Genomic DNA, 15,612 nt, shown 5'->3' with positions numbered 1-15,612 from the left:
CAGCCCCAACCGGCTTCTGTTCCACACCGGGGACCTGGTGAGCATCTGTGTACCTGCTCCCGGCGCCTGACATGGCGTTCCGAGTCCCCTGCCGTTTCCTGGGTAACAGAAGCATGTCTGTTCTAATGAGGAGACTCCTGGATGGATTCAGAAGTGCCCAGCGGGGCTAGAGGCCTGGGACTTCCCGCCCCACCCCCCCTCGGGGCGGGGGAGGGGCTGGAGGTTGAGTTAATGATGGATCATAGTCTATGGGATGAAGCCCCCCTAAACATCCATAAAGTGTGGGGTCGGAGAGCTTCCAGGTGGGCGAACATGCCCCCAAATCCAGGGACGGAGCTCAGGACCTTCCCAGACCCTGCCCCTCGCGCCTGTCCATCTGACCGTTCATGTCCTGTCTGTCGTCCTTCATCATGTAATGAGCCGGTAAATGTCAGTAGCATCTCCCCGAGTTCTGTGAGCAAATGACCGAACCCAGCGAAGGGAGGGTGGGGGCCCCAACTTACAGCCAAGTCGGTCGAAGTGTGAGAGGCCTGGACTAGTGTGTGGAGCGGGCCGTCCCTGGGACCAAACCTGCAACCCGGGGATGTGACGGTAACTCCAGGTAGACAGGAGGACACCCAGCTGGTGTGGGCGGACCGGCCGGGTGGGGAACACCCACAAGCGCGGAGTCAGAGGGTCGTGAGTAGAGCAGAAGGAGCTCTCTTTTGCCATCACTCTGCTGAAACCTCGGGCTCCGGCCCCGGCAGCGTCGGCTGGGTTCCTGGGTGCACCGCGGGCCCCTTGCTCTGCTCGAAGCCACCTCTCCCCTGGCTGGTACCATGGCTCCTGGTTCAGGTGTCTTCAGATCCGCCCTTCCCTCCGTCCACGCGCTCTCCTGCCCCACTACAGGCTTTCAAGATCGCAGGCCGGGCTGGGCTATGAGCCTCTGTTTTTCCTTTCCAGATTTCTTCCCCCTAATGTCCAGTCTCTGCACAGCCCCCAGACGATGCCCAGAGCAGGTATGATGCAGCCACACCGAATCTCAGACTCCCAGGATGGTTCCCTCTCAACCCCCGGCAGAATCAAGTCCCAGCCTCTGCTTTACGGAGCCCAGGTGAACAGACAGGCCCGGGGCAGGTGGGAGCTGTCTGTCCACCTCCGCTCTCACCTGCAGGCTGCAGACTGGGGACGCACAAACTGTGTAACTGCAGCTGACCCTGAATAACACGGTTAGGAGTGCAGAGGTCCACTTAGACACCAATTTTTTTTTCAGTAAGCATAGTATCTGTATTTTCATTTTACAAACCTTTAACTTAACCAAGTTCGGGCAAAGTTTGTGTTTGATTAGAGTTCACAATACGTGGAGTCAAAAGAACTAGGGTTTGAGCCCTGATTCTGTCCAAACTGGCTTGGCTTCCTGCCCTTGACTGTCACTGACCAACTGCTCTGTTTTGGGGGCAGAGACAGCCATACCTGGATTTTCGCTGGCTCGGGCTCAGTGCCATATGACCCAGCAATCCCACTTCTGGGTATTTATCCAAAAGAAACAGAACTGCTATCTCAAAAAGATATCCACACCCCCATGTTCATTGCAGCATTATTTACATTATTTACATTATTTACTTCAGTCCTGACCCCTTCGCAGCCTCCCGCAGCCCGGCGGTTTCTCCTTTCTCTGAACTCCGTGAGTCAGGTTGTGCTGCTCTAGAAACTCATGTTAAACTTTGGTGTATGCTTTTTAAGGCCCCTTCCATTCCTGAGAGTCTGGTTCCTGGAAGTGCCGGCTGTGCTTTTCAGACAGGAGATGAAGCAGAGGCATTTGGTTTTCTATATTAAGTCAGTCAGTGCTCGTCAGAGGCCCGGCCCCAGGCTTCCGGGAGGACGTGGGCAGGACAGTCTGTCCCCGCACAGAGCCTGTTAGCAGTAGGGCCAGGTTTCAACCGCGGACATGAGTTGTGAACAATCAGAGTCGCCCGCTGGCTTTATTGCCGTGACCAATCTCGTTTTCAAACCTCCTCCTAAGTCAAGGGTCCGGCCACGTACCCGGTTTGAGTCGCAAATTGAACCTGTGGCTAACGAGTCAAATCCACGTCACCTGCTGTCACTAATGAGGTCCTTTTTAAAACTTACATGTCCTCTCAGCAGCGCAGAGCTAAACAATAAGCCGCCGGCCCGAGGTGTTCCCAGGAACGAGGCAGCAGCTGCAGCTAGTCCCAGCAGGGTGAGAGCGGACTGGCCCCGGACCCGCCTCTGGGCCGGCGCGTGGGCGCCGTGCGGGCGGGCGGCCCAGGTGCACCTGTGTGGCACGAGGAGGCCCGCGTCCTTTCCTCCTGGTCCCATAAAAACCCGGCCTGGCCTGGCAGAGGCGGGTTCGAGGTTTCTTCTCGGGTCTCCCCGCTCGGCTGCCTTGTCAGTAAACCCCTCCTCGCTTCCAGCCTCAGCCCCACAGCTGGCCGTGCGTCAGGCCAGAGACCCTGGTAAGGAGCAGCGACCTGGCACGAGAGGGTCCAGACGGGCCTTAGCCCGAGGTCCGGGGGCGGTGGGGGGGACACTGAGCGCCAGGGCCCTGCCCCAGCAGCCCGGCTCCCCTGCCCCAGGACCACCCGGACTTCCCCACGACCTTCCGAGCATGGCTTCGTTTTGTAGCTGAGAAGCTGTTTGGGGGTTTGGGTGAGGAGGACGTCTTCTGAGTGAGTAACCGCCTTAAAGGAACACACCTGTGTCTAAATTGTCTGCCAGTCTTACCCAGAGGGCGGGTGGAGGCCCCTCTGGGTGGGGGGGGGGTCGGAGATAACCTGGAAGGTTGCAACGGCTGAGGGGCTCTGGTTTTTGGTCTTGTTTGCCCAAGTCGCACATCGCAAGCATGTCGCTGGAAGAGACTGGGACTCTTGAAGGTAAACAGGTGGCACATTAGATGCCACAGCTAACTGAAAATGACAGCAACCAAGAATGATGGGGCCCAGGGGTCCTCAAGTTTCCGCCAGGTCCATCAGTATCTCCCCTGCGGAGTCCCAGGTGACTATGACAGTGGGAAATCAATGGTTGGACTCGTCACCCGGGGCAGGGGGTGAGGGAGGCACCGACTTGGTTTTAAATACCCAGCTGCCTAAACTTTGAGACTCTCAGTGATGGGGGTGTCCAGAGAGCCTTTGACACCTTCTCTCCAGCTGCTAGACTCGGGGGGAGCACGGGAAGCCTGAAGGCCCCGTTCCCTGTGGGGTGAGGTTTACCAACTGAACTGAAAGCCAGGGTGGTCTCTGCACCTGGACTCTAAGTGGGTTGTTAAGGTACCACCGGAGCAGACCTGCACGCTGGGCTCTACTCTAACGCACAGCACAGCCCCAGCCCCTCCGGAAGGGACACCACAGAAGGAGAGTCCGGAGGGGCAGGGGCTGGGGTGCCGGGAAGAGCAGAGACAGCTGTGCCGGCACAGGGCAGGCTCCGCCCTGCGGCGGAATCCCCAAGCTTAAAGTGGTCTCCACTGAAGGAGCAACGGCGTGTGGCGTTAACGCCTAGCAGCCTTCCTCCTGTGAGACTAACCGGCCCCCGCTGACCTCTCAGCAACCGGCGGGTCCGCAGCCAAATGCTGGTGCGTGGCTGAACAGCAGTCAGTCAGGCTGTAGGAGCCCCACCACAAGTCCCTAACCCACGCTCCGCTCGCTTTGTCCAGGGGGTCTGGGTGGCCGGTCTGGACTGGAAGGGCGCCGGTCCTACACACCCTGCAGCCGCCTGCTTCCGAATGGGAGGGTCTAGATGAGGAGTGACAACGGGACTGCTGCACAGCGCTTCTCGGGGACCTCAGTTCTCTCCATATTTCGAGACATCTCGCAAAAGACTGAAGCGACCTTGAACTAAATGGGGGAGCCCTGCTCCAGGATGCGGGTGATGCTGATTACTGGTAAGAACACCTGAGACCAGAGCAGGGGTTTGACTTCGCACTTCCTGGCTGAACCAGGCTGGGAAGTGTCCCCGAAAAGAGACATCTCAGCCCTCTGTTAAATGCTGTGGGGTTTTGAACTCAAGGACAGAGCTGCTCCGGGGAGAGACACCAGGCAAGACTGCATTTCCCACTGAGAGACAACTGGGTGGGGAGGGGCGTGGTCCTGGGAACGGCTGGGCTCTGCCGCCTCGGGATCCCCAACTTTGAGCTCATAGCAAAACCCTTTTAATGAAGTTCTTAAAAGAGAAGACAGTGAACCTCTAGTCTGAAATCCTGGAGGATAAACATCCAAAGACCAGCTCCACCCTTGCTGCACAGGACTTTATGAGAAGTGCCCCAGGAAACAGACACCAGGCTGCAGAAGGAGAACTGCGGCCAAGATCACCCAAACCTTGGCCGATTCCAGATCCAACGCTGACTTCCCCAAGGGGCCAGGTGAACCCTAGCACCTGAAGTCGCTTTTCAGAAGCTGCTGGAAAGAAATCCAGGTGAGTGGGTTTGCTGCAGTAGTGGCTTTGGAGAAGCCAGACTCTCCAGAAGGCAACGCAAGTAACTGCTAGGCGATAAGAATGACTTTCTCTCGTTGGCCCTTTGTTCCTAACCTCCCAGGTTTGGAAGGACAGCTCAGTGATGAGGATTTCTCCTCCTCTGACAGAAGCAGGTGTTCTCTCCAGCTACAGAGCTGTCATCCAACCCCTTCCTGACCTGATCAGGCTGACCCCGTGGTTGTGCTGGTCAGGTTTTCCTCATCCCTAACTCCACGGATTTCCAGCATCAAACAGGCTGACCACCTGTCTGCTGTCCTTCCCTTGACTAAGCTGAAACTTTGTCCTGCATCATCAGATCCTCACATCGAAACAAACCCTGGTGTCTATCCCCTGTTGAGGCTCCACTTGGTCAGGACATTGGAGAAACCATACTCTTCCTGGCCTGTCACTTCCATGTTTGATATCCTAGTGTTTCAGCCCAGTGGGTGATGACCAAGACGCCACCACAAGTCGGAAGGTAAGCCATAGCCCCTGCTTGACTGTGTCCTAGATAAAACCCGAAGACCCTGCTGCCCAGTGTCTGGCACCCGGTGCCCCCCGAGGGCCATCTCTGCAGACTCCGTTACCAGCCTTGGGCCCGTGTGGACCTTGACGGCTGGCGCATAAGTGCTGTTCGTTCAGTGGGATCAAAACGTTAACTTGAAACCAGAAACAATGTTCTCTCAAACGAGCGCCAAGCAGTTTCATTCCTCAGGCCGTGCCATCGCTGGGCCCGTGCCCCTGTCAGCAGGAAGTAGCCAGTGTCATCCTCGCCCGTTCCTTCCAGATTGAGGGATGATCAGAAAATGGGAGGCGGGTGCTGAACCCACCTGCCATCACTAATCAAGGTCGTGAAGACTTGCGTGTCCTCCAAGCAGGACTCAGCCTGATGTTTGCCCGAGTTGTTGTCCAGGAACCTGGAGGCAGCTGCATCTGGCCTGGGCGGAGCCTGTTGAGACTGGATAGGACCCCCACCCCTCAGCCTGGGCTGCTGCTCGGGGTCTGAGGGTGACCTTGTGAACTTGCAGAGGCCGGCAGCTTAACGATGCCTGTGCTGAGGGATGATTGCTGCACACTCTTCCAACCACGGAGGCCCACCTGGCCCCGTCTGTACCCCAGCCCCTGGCCTCCAGGGAAGCAGATGTGAGACGTGTTCTCCAGTCTCCTTGCTTTGTCTGCCCTGCAAACAAGCCCTCTTTGCCACAGACATCTGCGTCGCAGCGTTTTGGCTTGCTGTGCGCCGGGCAGAGTGGACCTCCTGCAGTGTGATGCTAATCTACCTGAACTGGGAGGGCACCCAAATGCTCCATCTTCCGAAAGCCACAGGCAGAAACCTGGTCTAGGAGGGCTCAGCTTCCGGACCCAGGGCCTCCCTGTCCATCCTGAAGACGCAAGTAGCTAAAAATAGCCCAATTGTTTAGTTCTCAAACTCACAGGCAATGCCACTTGGCCCAGAGTCCTTCCTTCCAGGCTACAGCTCTTCCTGAGACAGGGAGGAAGGCCGGGGAGGCCCACGGCCCTGGGAATTCTGTGTGACCGGGATCCGGTCCCTAGGACGGACACTAAGTGAGTCTAGTGCACAGGCCCAGCCCCTCACTGCATGGGGACGAGAGCAGAATCTGGAGCGGGGAGGTGACTGCAAAGGTTAAACAGCTTTCAGCTGCCTGCGGCCAGTCCTTGGAGCCGAGCCCCAGGCCCGGGTGCTAGGATGGGTCCCCGCTCCTGTGCTGTGGGCTGATGGTGTTTGGTGCAGAGGGCCTGAGCGTGGTTCTCACCCCCAGGCTTCCCACCTGAAAGAATGTTGGGATTTTATCAGCATCTGAGACACGATTTCCTTTCCCTGATAGTTACACCTTTAAGAAAGGCGACTGGAATGCGTCTGAGACCACAGGCCGTCCTGCGTCACCTGTGACGCCTGCCAGCTGGCAAGGAAGACGCGGGGGACAGCAGCTCCTCACTGGGCACGAGGCCCCCACCCTGGGGCTCATCGGCACAGACGTACCTAACGCTCACACTGCACCAGGGCCCTGCACTGTCACCTCCCGGCTGACCGCCGGGCGGGGGTTGGAAGGAGGGTCTCCCCCAGAACAGCTTCCAGTAGGGAATCTGCTGCCTTTTTTCCAAGGAAGGGAAGCGGACACTGTCTTGTCAGTGCACCGGGTTCTCCGGGGTTTCCTGGGAAGGGGAAGAGGACGGTGCCCCCAGGCCTCTGGATGGGGAGGCCTGGACCAGGTCCGACCTGGGCAGCCCTGCCCCTCCGCCTGCCTGTGCTGCCCCGCGGCTGCCCCGCCTCCCGCTGCAGCCGGGTCGGAAAGGCTTCACCAGGCAAGTAAGGGTGTCAGTAGAGCCCTTTAAAACCCAGCTTTCCACAAACATAGGTCTCTCACTGGAAGAGCAAGGGCGGAGCCCCCAGCCCCCTGCAGGAGGTGTTAGAAGGGTGGGGAGAGGGTGGGTGGGCAAGCAGGTGAGGCTCAAGGCCCCGCCCCGCCCTCCCGGCCCCTGGCGCCCACCCGCCCCGCCCCTGGCGCGGCCCCGGGTTACTCGCTTACTCGCACTCGCGCAGGTTTAGTTAACAGAACGTCTCTCTTAGGTAAGGCGACTGCTGCGGATGCGGGGGTCTCACGAGGGAATGTCTCTCCCAGGCCTCTGCGTTCTGCTTTCATGAGACTACGTCTCTCACAGAGGCTTCGCGGCAACCCTGCGGTGAGCAAGGGTGGTGCCAGTTTTCCAACAGCATTTGCTCACTTTATCACAGTCCAGTAACTCTGGGAATGTTTCTAACTGATTATCTGATATGTGATCAGAGCTCTTACTGCTAGGACTCGTGGGAAGTTCAGGTACTGGCTTGCATTTTTTAGCAATAAACCGGTAAGGTGTGCATGTTTAGACGCTAGTCTGTAGGTGTGGACTTCAGTGTAGTGTAAGCTTTACATGCGCTGGGAAACCACGCCATTCACGTGACTCGCTCTGCGATCACGTTCCCGAGGTAGAAGTGAACCTGGGATCTCTCCCGGGACTGCCGGTCATACACCCCAGGGGAGCCTGGAGTCTGGGGAGCAGGACTGGGTGTCGTGGAATGCTCCGGGCCCCCTGCATCCCGGGAAGGGACATTCTGGACCAGTGTGGCATGCAAATGACAGGTGGGCTGGAGCAGAGGAGGGTCGGTCCCTCTAGACCAGACTCCAGGCGGGCTCCTCTGAGCCAGTCCCCCCTGGGCCCTGACCCTGGGCTTCACTGCCTTTTCATTGTCCTATTTCAGCAAGTTCTTGTTAAGTCAGCTTAGCCAGATCTCCCCAGGCTCAACATCTGAGTACCCTCAGTATCTGAGATTCCTTGTCCCCCTCAGTCCCCTGCATGATGTCTGGTCCCCCCGGCCTGCCCTCAGCACGAATCCTGTGCATCCGTTTACCTGAGTCATTCTGCTATGGTGTGAATGTCTGTGTCCTGAGAACACATATCGAATCCTGGTGCCCAGTGGGAGGGTGTCGGGGGCATTTGGGAGGTGATGAGTTCATGGGGAGGGACACCTCCCTCCCTGCGGGGGCTTAGTGCCTCCGTAGAAGAGCCCCAGCCCCTCCTCCAGGTGAGAACACAGGGAGAAGACGCCGTCTGTGGACCAGGAGGGGCCTCACAGGGCGCTGAGTCGGCTGGCACCTTGGTCTGGACATCAGCCCCTAGGCTGCCAGGATTCTCTCGTAGCTGAAGCCCCTGGTCTGTGATCCTGTTACAGCAGCCTGGACAGGGACACCCCCACCCCTGCTGCTTCCTCGGTGACTTCCCACTGGTGACACCACCTGCTCCTGGCTGTCCACCCCTACATGTGGAGGTGAGCCCGACCTCTCCCCCGTGAAACCTCGCTGCAGGAATGGATCCCTCTCAAGTAGCCCTTCTGCCATCCTGACAAGTATCGAGTGGGGGACAAGGACAGGACTCAGGTGGAGGGTGGCCGTGGTGTGTCTTGTTTGGCAGTGTTGTCGCCGTTGGTCTCTGGACTGGCCATCTCCAGACATTATGGATGAGAGCGTGGAGCTGGGGTTAGGTGGGCTGTGTCTACCAGCACTGTCTGTGTTTTAATTTGTAGAAATCATTAAAATGCAATAAACCTGTTACACGCTAACATAACATGTCCTACCTTACGAGAAATAACTGCTTCCCAAAGACCGTATTCCAGGGGGAAGAGTAAATCACTGCACACTTTTGCATCTTATTCTCGGCTTAACGGAAACAAGGGGTGCTCACAGCTGTTCTGCACTTGGAGGCGGTGCGACCACCAGTGTCTGGAACCCCGGCCCCTACCTGGTGAGGGGATCTGAGTGCAGAGGGGAACACGGCCCTGGGGCTAGTAGGAACACAGCTAGGACCCCACCAAGGGTCTGGGCTCCAGGCCACCCTGGGAAACCGCAGCAGGCAGGCAGGCAGGCGCGACCTACATGCGAGGACCAGGCTCCGACTCCTGGAACAGGGCCTTTGGCCAAGGAGAGCTGTGTGCAGACTCCTAGGACCCAGAGTCGCTCTGCTGTGTGGACAAGCCAGTAGGGAGAAATTGGACGTCGGGGGGCCAGGGCGAAGGCAGGGAAACTGGGGAACATGGGTGGAGGGGACGACGTCTGGATCCTGGTTTCCTGCAGGCAGGGCCAGTGACAGTCCAAGAGCTTTGACTTACACAAAGTAACGATGTGCTCTTCACCAAGGTGGGAGTGGCCGAGGAAAGCAGGGCGTCGAGGAGAAAATAAAAGGCCTGTTTGGGGTCAGGAGGGCTCATCGCGGGTGGAACACCCTGGGTGAGGTGTGCATGAGCAGCTGGCTCTGCAGGCGGGGCCGGGGTGGGGGACAGGAGTCTGGGGAGCTGGCAGTGGACAGACATGACTCTAAGCCCGGGATCTGTGAGCTCGTCCGAGGAGGGCATGACGGAGAAGACAAAGGGAAAGCAGAGAAGACAGAAGGACGGGGGCACGGTCGCTTGCAGGACCGCCGGGAAGAGCGGACTCACGAAGGGGAACGAATGCACAAACATCCCCCGCGGTCAGGCACGGGGCGCTGGCTGTGGTGGGGGGACAGGGACAGGCACTTGGGGGAAGGCAGAGGGTGTGGACGGTGGGGGCGTGGGAACCCTTTCAAGGGGTTTTCGGTGAAGGAGAGAAACAGTTGGGGAAGGGCGACGGGGTATGGAAGCCAAGAATGCCCTAGTGTGGGGTGGGGGTGGGGGTGGGGGTGGGGGTGGGGGGCGGTCCCAGCAGGGCTGGAGGCTGCTCCAGGAGGGAAAGGGTCGGGTGCAGCGGGAAGGCAGCTGCTGAGAAAGGCCTGGGCGGGCCCATGCACAGTGGAGGAGGGGGCTGCGGACGGGCCCTCATGCCGTGGGAGAGATGGATGCTGGACGTTCTCTTCTCGTTCCTTCAGTTGTTGTTTTCAGAAACCACAGAGGTGGCATCTCCACTGGCAGCTGGGACCTGGGAGCCGCCGGCGGTCTGAGGGGCAGAGCGAAAGGGTCTGGACCAGAGGGACGGACTCGCGTGGCCGAGCAGCAGAACCACGGGGTGGGGTTGTGCGCTGGGGTGAGGGTGGTCAGCAGGATGGACTCGCTGTGTGGCTGCCGCCCCGTGTGGGCTCAGATCCCGGCGGTCTCTGCACCCACTCCTCTCCTGGACCAGCCCTCTCTGCCTCCTGCCATGGTGGGTTCCAGCCCCGCTCCCTGCCCCAAATCCCCTCCTCCCTGCACCCAGCCTCTATCCACGTAGGGACAGGCTACTTCGTAAAATGCTGTGTGCCCTGGGTGCATGGTAAATGTTCGTGTACCCAGTAGCACGCACAGATGGTAAAATCCATGAACGCAGGGTGCAGCTACCTCTTCGAAATGTTTTTGTTTCCTTCTGACCAGAAGCGGGACTGCTGGGTTGCGGGGTGGGTCTACTAACTTCTCCAGGAACCCTCCTGCTGTTGGCAGGAGTCGGTGACTCGGGAGGCAGGAGGCAGGCACCTGGAATAACCCCCCGCCGGGCAGCTCCGAGGCCCCGCTGGGAGCGGCAGCTGCGGGGTTCTGTGTGTCGGGGAAAAGCCCGCAGGTTCTGGCTGGGTTCCGCCCGGGCCTGTGTGCAGCGTCCTCTTGTTCTGCCGGGAGGCACAGCCATGGGAAAGGATGCCGGGCAGGCCCGGGGACCAGGTGGGCGGGGCGCCGGAGCAGCCCCGCCTCCCCCGCACAGTGACCACATGCGGAGCCGGAGACGCTGCCCCTGCGGCCCAGAGTGCTGCAAAGACGCCTCTTCCCCTGCCGCTGCCATCACAGCTGCCACCGCTGCACTTAACTAACACCTACTGAATACGCACCACATGGCAGGTGCTGCAGGACCTTGGATGGGTCCTCCCTCGCCGCAGCCCCACCTCCCAGGGGAGGAACCACGCAGAGGGCGTCCAGTCTCACCCACGGCCAGGCCAGGCGCGGGGCTGCTTCCAGGAACCTGCGCTCTGAGACCTGCCCCGAACTGGCCGCCTTCAGTTTGCAGCCGCCGTCTGAGTCTGGGTTGCCTGGCCCGGGCGGGTCCGCCTCACAGCGTGTTGGTGGGGCCGGCAGAGGAAATGGGGCTGTTTCCTTAACTTCTTTCTTTTTCTAACTTTATTGTGGTATAACTTCTGTATAGTAAACTGCACATATTTCACATGTACAATCTGAATTTTGATAGATGAATACACCAGCGAAGCCACCGCAATCGACATAGCTAACTTTTCCGTCACTCCCCAAGGGGTGCAAATCTCTAATTCCCAGTTTATCCCTTCCCGCCCTCTGCCCCCGTGGTAATCATAAGTTTGTTCTCCGTCGGTGAGTCTGTTTCTGTTTTGTAAATAAGTTCGTTTGATTTTTTTTTTTTTAAGATTCCACAAAAAGTGCTATCATGCGGTATTTTTCTTTTTTCTTTCTGGCTGACTTCACTTAGAGGGACTGTCTCCTGGTTCCATCCATGTTGCTGCAAGTGGCATTTCACTTTTTCATGGCTGAGTGGTATTCCTGTGTGTGTGTGTACATATGTACACACGTATGTACACCACGTCTTTATCTAGTCATCTGTTGATACACATTTAGGTTACTTCCATGTCTTGGGTATTGTAAATATGCTGCTGTGAACATTGGGGTGCACATATCCTTTTGTATTAAGCTTCCCTCTGGACATATGCCCAGGAGTGGGATTGCTGGATCATACGGTAAGTCTACTAGTTTTTTGAGGAATCTCTATACTGTTTTCGATAGTGGCTGCACCAAATTACATTCCCACCAGCAGTGTAGGGGGGTGCCCTTTTATCTACACCCTCTCCAGCACTTATTGTTGATGGACTTTTAAATAATGGCCATTCTGACTGGTGTGAGGTGATACCTCATTGTAGTTTTGATTTGCATTTCTCTGATAATTAGTGATTTTGAGCATTTTTTTCATAAGTCTCTTGACCATTTGTATGTCTTCATTGTAGAATTGCTTGTTTAGGTCTTCTGCCCAATTTTAGATTTTTTTTTTTTTAATTACTAAGGTGTATGAGCTGTTTACATATTCTGGAAATCAAGCCCTTGTCAGTCTCATCTTTTGCAATATTTTCTCCCATTCCACAGGCTGTCACTTTGCTTTGTTTATGGTTTCCTTTGCTGCGGAAAAGGTTATAAATTTAATTAGGTCCTATGTTTATTTTTGCTTCTATTTCTATTGTCTGGGTGGACTGCCTTAGGAGAACATTGCTGAAATCTATGTCGGATGTTTTGCCTGTGTTTTCTTCTAAGAGGCTTATAGTGTCTTAGGTGTAAGTCTTTAAGCCATTTTGAGTTTATTTCTGTGTATCGTGTGAGGGAGTGCTCTAGCTTCACTGACTTGCATGCAGCTGTCCAGTTTCCCAGCACCATTTGCTGAAGAGACTGTCTTTATTCCATTGTATGTTCTTGCCTCTTTTGTCAAAGATTAACTGACTAAAAGTTTGTGGGTTTGTTTCTGGGCTCTCTATTCTGTCCTATTGATCCTTATGTCTATTTTTGTGCCAACAGTTATCACACTGTTTTGATAACTGTAGCTCTGTAGTCTTGTCTGAAGTCTGGGAGGGTTATTCCTCCAGCTTCATTCTTTCTCTTCAGCATTGCTTTGGCAATTCTGGGTCTTCGGTGCAGCCATATAAATATTAGGATTGTTTGTTCTAGTTCCGTGAAAAATGTCCTGGATAATTTGACAGGGATCGCTTTAAATCTGTAGACGGCTTTGGGTAGTATGGCCGCTTTAACAGTATTAATTCTTCCAAGGATCCGGATATCATTCCATTTCTTTCAGTCCTCTTTGATTTCCTCAGTCAGTGTTTTGTAGTTCTCTGCGTGTAAGTCTTTCACTTCCTTGTGGCCAGATAGTTCCTGTGTGTTATTTTTTTGGATGCAGTTTTAAAAGGAATTGTTTCTTTACTTTTCTGATAGTTCATCGTCAGTGTAAAGAAATGCAACTGACTTACGTATGTTAATCTGTATCCTGCTACCTTGCCGAGTTCTTTTATCAGCTCCAGTGGCTTCTGTGCGGAGCCTCTAGGGTTTTCTCTATAGTACCATGTCATCTGCATGTAATGGCAATTCTGCCTCTTCTCCAATTTGGACCCCCTGTATCTGTTTTATTGCCTGGTTGCTGTGGCTCCGACTCCCAAGACGATGTGAATAGCAGCGGTGAGGGTGGGCACCTTGTCTTGTCCCAGATGTCAGCGGGAACGCTTTCGGCTTTTCACCGTGGAGCACTGTGCCAGCTGTGGGCTTGTCACATTTGGCTTTTATTACGTTGAGCCATGTTCCCTCTGCACCCACTTTGGAAAGGGTTTTTACCTTAAGTGGGTGTTGAATTCTATCAGACCTCTTAGAGTCCACGTGTAAGTGACACCACATGGTACTCGTCTCTCTGTCTTGCGTCCCTAGGCGTGGTAACGTGCACCGGGTCCGTGCACGCGGCTGCAGCTACTCACAGCATCACGTGTCAGTGCGGTCGTGCGTTATCAGTGGTCTCTCTCATTTCTTGTTTCCCTGGGTCCTCTCTTCTAGATAAAGGTTTACCAATCTTATTTTCAAAAAAGAAAGACAGCTCTTGGTCTCGTTCATCCTTGCTTGCTTCCCGTTTCCTTCCTCTGTTGACCTGGGGCTTTGTCCCTCTCCCCGCCTCTTGAGGAAGCCGCTATCGCTGCGATCCTCCCCTTACGACGACTTCTCCTGCACCCCTAGACTTTGTGAAGTTGTCCTCATTTTCATTTGTCTTGTGGTGGTTTTTAAAAATGTATATATTTAATCGTTTACCCATTGGGTTTATTTTTTAGCAGCATGTTTCGTCTCCGTGTGTTTGTCCTCTTCCCGGTGTTCTTTCCACAGCTGACTTCCAGTTCTAGGGCAGGTTTAGTTCTGCTGAATTCGTTTTGGTTTCTGATCGCCTGAGAAATTCTTCCTCTCCGTGAATTCTAATGGATCTTGCTGGGCAGAGTATCCTCGGCTGTAGGTTTTCTCACTTTTAGGACTTTGCAGGCCTAAAGGGAGTGCATGGTGCATTCCAAGCTCTGCAGAGGAAGCAGCCGATGGCTGCGCGGGAATTCCCTCGTGAGTGACTTTGTCTTCCTCCTGCTGCGTGTGGAGTCCTCTGACGTCTGCCATTTTAATGATGTGTCCTGGTGTCGCTCTGTGTGTATTCACCCTGTCTGGGGCCCTCTGTGCCTCCCGTCCCTGTTTCCTCCTCACACTTGGGAGGCTGTAGCCGTAACATCAGACGCCGCCCTTCTCCGGGTGGAACCTGGATAGTGCCGCTGCCACCTGAGCTCTCGTGTCGCTTCCGTCCATCTGCCTGCTGCTCTCACTGGGTGACTCCACTCGTCTTCAGTCCACGTGTGCCCTTCTGTGTCACTTAGTCGGCTGGTCACTGCTTCCAGACCGCTGTTTAACTTCAGAGAGTAAATTATGTGCCTTTGGTTAGGACTTTCCTGTAACAAGGAACTCTGACTACGATCTGTGCTTAGATTCTTCATTCTGTTAGCACTTTTATGACCAACGTTTTGATTGTCTGGGAGGCTGAGGACCTTTGTTACAGTTTTTCTGGGGTCTACCTCTGTTACGTTTCTTTTCAGGGTTCTCATTCTTTAGTTGAGTGGCTCCTCTGCCTTCTTCCTTTTACGTGAATTTCTGCATATTCAGGTGAGCAGTTCTCTGTTGTGGTTTGAAGCGGTGTTTCTACGGGGGAGCACCCCCACACAGACTGTGTCCAGCGCCTTTGGTAGGACTGGATTTGGTGTGGACGCCAGTCACGTCTTTCCACGCGATGTGCTGGCCACTGTCACCTTGGAGGGGGCGCGGCTGGTGCTGGAGGAAGCAGAGCCCGTGCAGGGCGGCGGCCGGAACTCCTCTGCTCAGCAGCCAGCACCACCCATTCAGGGGTCGGGGGAGGGTCTGTCCCAAGATGCTGGAGTGGAAGCCCTGAGGGTCAGCCTTTGGAAGTGTCTCTTCTTCCTTGCACTGGGGCCTCGGCCCCGAAGGATGGGCGTGCTGGGGCAAGTGGGGCTCGTGTGCCTGCAGAGGGGTGTTTGGTGTCTGCAGCTCTGCTCAGACGCAGCCCCACGTCACGTCTTCTCCCCTGCTGTGGCTTCAGGTGTCTTCGCTGCCGTCAGAACTCTGGGCTGCCTCTGTGGTGCTGCTGGAGTAGGTGCCAACTACGGCCACCCCCGACTTGGCTCACGCCACACCCCCCACACCCGGCATTCACCTCAGGCCTCTGGCCCACTTCTGAGTCTTTCTGCAGGACCGGGTTGCCCTAGACACAGAGCCAAGGCGTGGCTTGGAGGAGAAGGGGGCACGGCTGCTCAGCTCAGATTGGCCTGAGGAGCCAGGCAAGGTGGCAGCCACCAGGTCAGGCCTCTCCCCTGCTGTCCGGCGGCAGGCACACTCACGGATGCAGCCTAGACTTCCCCAGCCAGCCAAGGGAACTCACCTCCATGGAGGACTCAGACGGGGGCTTGATCCCCCCCCTCACCACGGCAGTATGGCCCACGCAGCCCCCTTTTCTTAGCCCCCTTCCAGGAGTGCAGGTCCTGAACCGATGGTTTTATTTCCATCCTGTGTGGCCCTGTGTCCTCACGGGGGTGTGTGGGGAGAAGGGGGAAGGGAGGAGACACGTACCACGTGTGTATCTCTGCAATACC

At 56.0% G+C, this 15,612-nt stretch overlaps 1 long non-coding RNA gene across 3 annotated transcripts; it reads left to right on the top strand.

Annotated features, from left to right (window-relative positions):
• The first annotated feature begins 9 nt into the window (after nt 1-9).
• On the top strand, nt 10-8,568 carry LOC141575089 (uncharacterized). 3 transcript variants are annotated; one of them, XR_012502408.1, is made up of 4 exons: nt 10-2,994; nt 3,650-6,012; nt 6,294-6,771; nt 8,177-8,568. It is a non-coding gene; the product is annotated as an uncharacterized LOC141575089 (long non-coding RNA). The 3 variants fall into 3 exon arrangements; XR_012502409.1 differs by having other exon boundaries at nt 10-3,877; nt 4,238-6,012; XR_012502407.1 differs by having other exon boundaries at nt 11-6,012.
• The last annotated feature ends 7,044 nt before the right edge of the window (nt 8,569-15,612 follow it).

The sequence above is a fragment of the Camelus bactrianus genome, chromosome 26, assembly GCF_048773025.1.
Source record: "Camelus bactrianus isolate YW-2024 breed Bactrian camel chromosome 26, ASM4877302v1, whole genome shotgun sequence".
In the NCBI taxonomy this organism is placed as follows: Eukaryota; Metazoa; Chordata; class Mammalia; order Artiodactyla; family Camelidae; genus Camelus; species Camelus bactrianus.
This window is presented reverse-complemented; position numbering and strand designations above follow the sequence as displayed.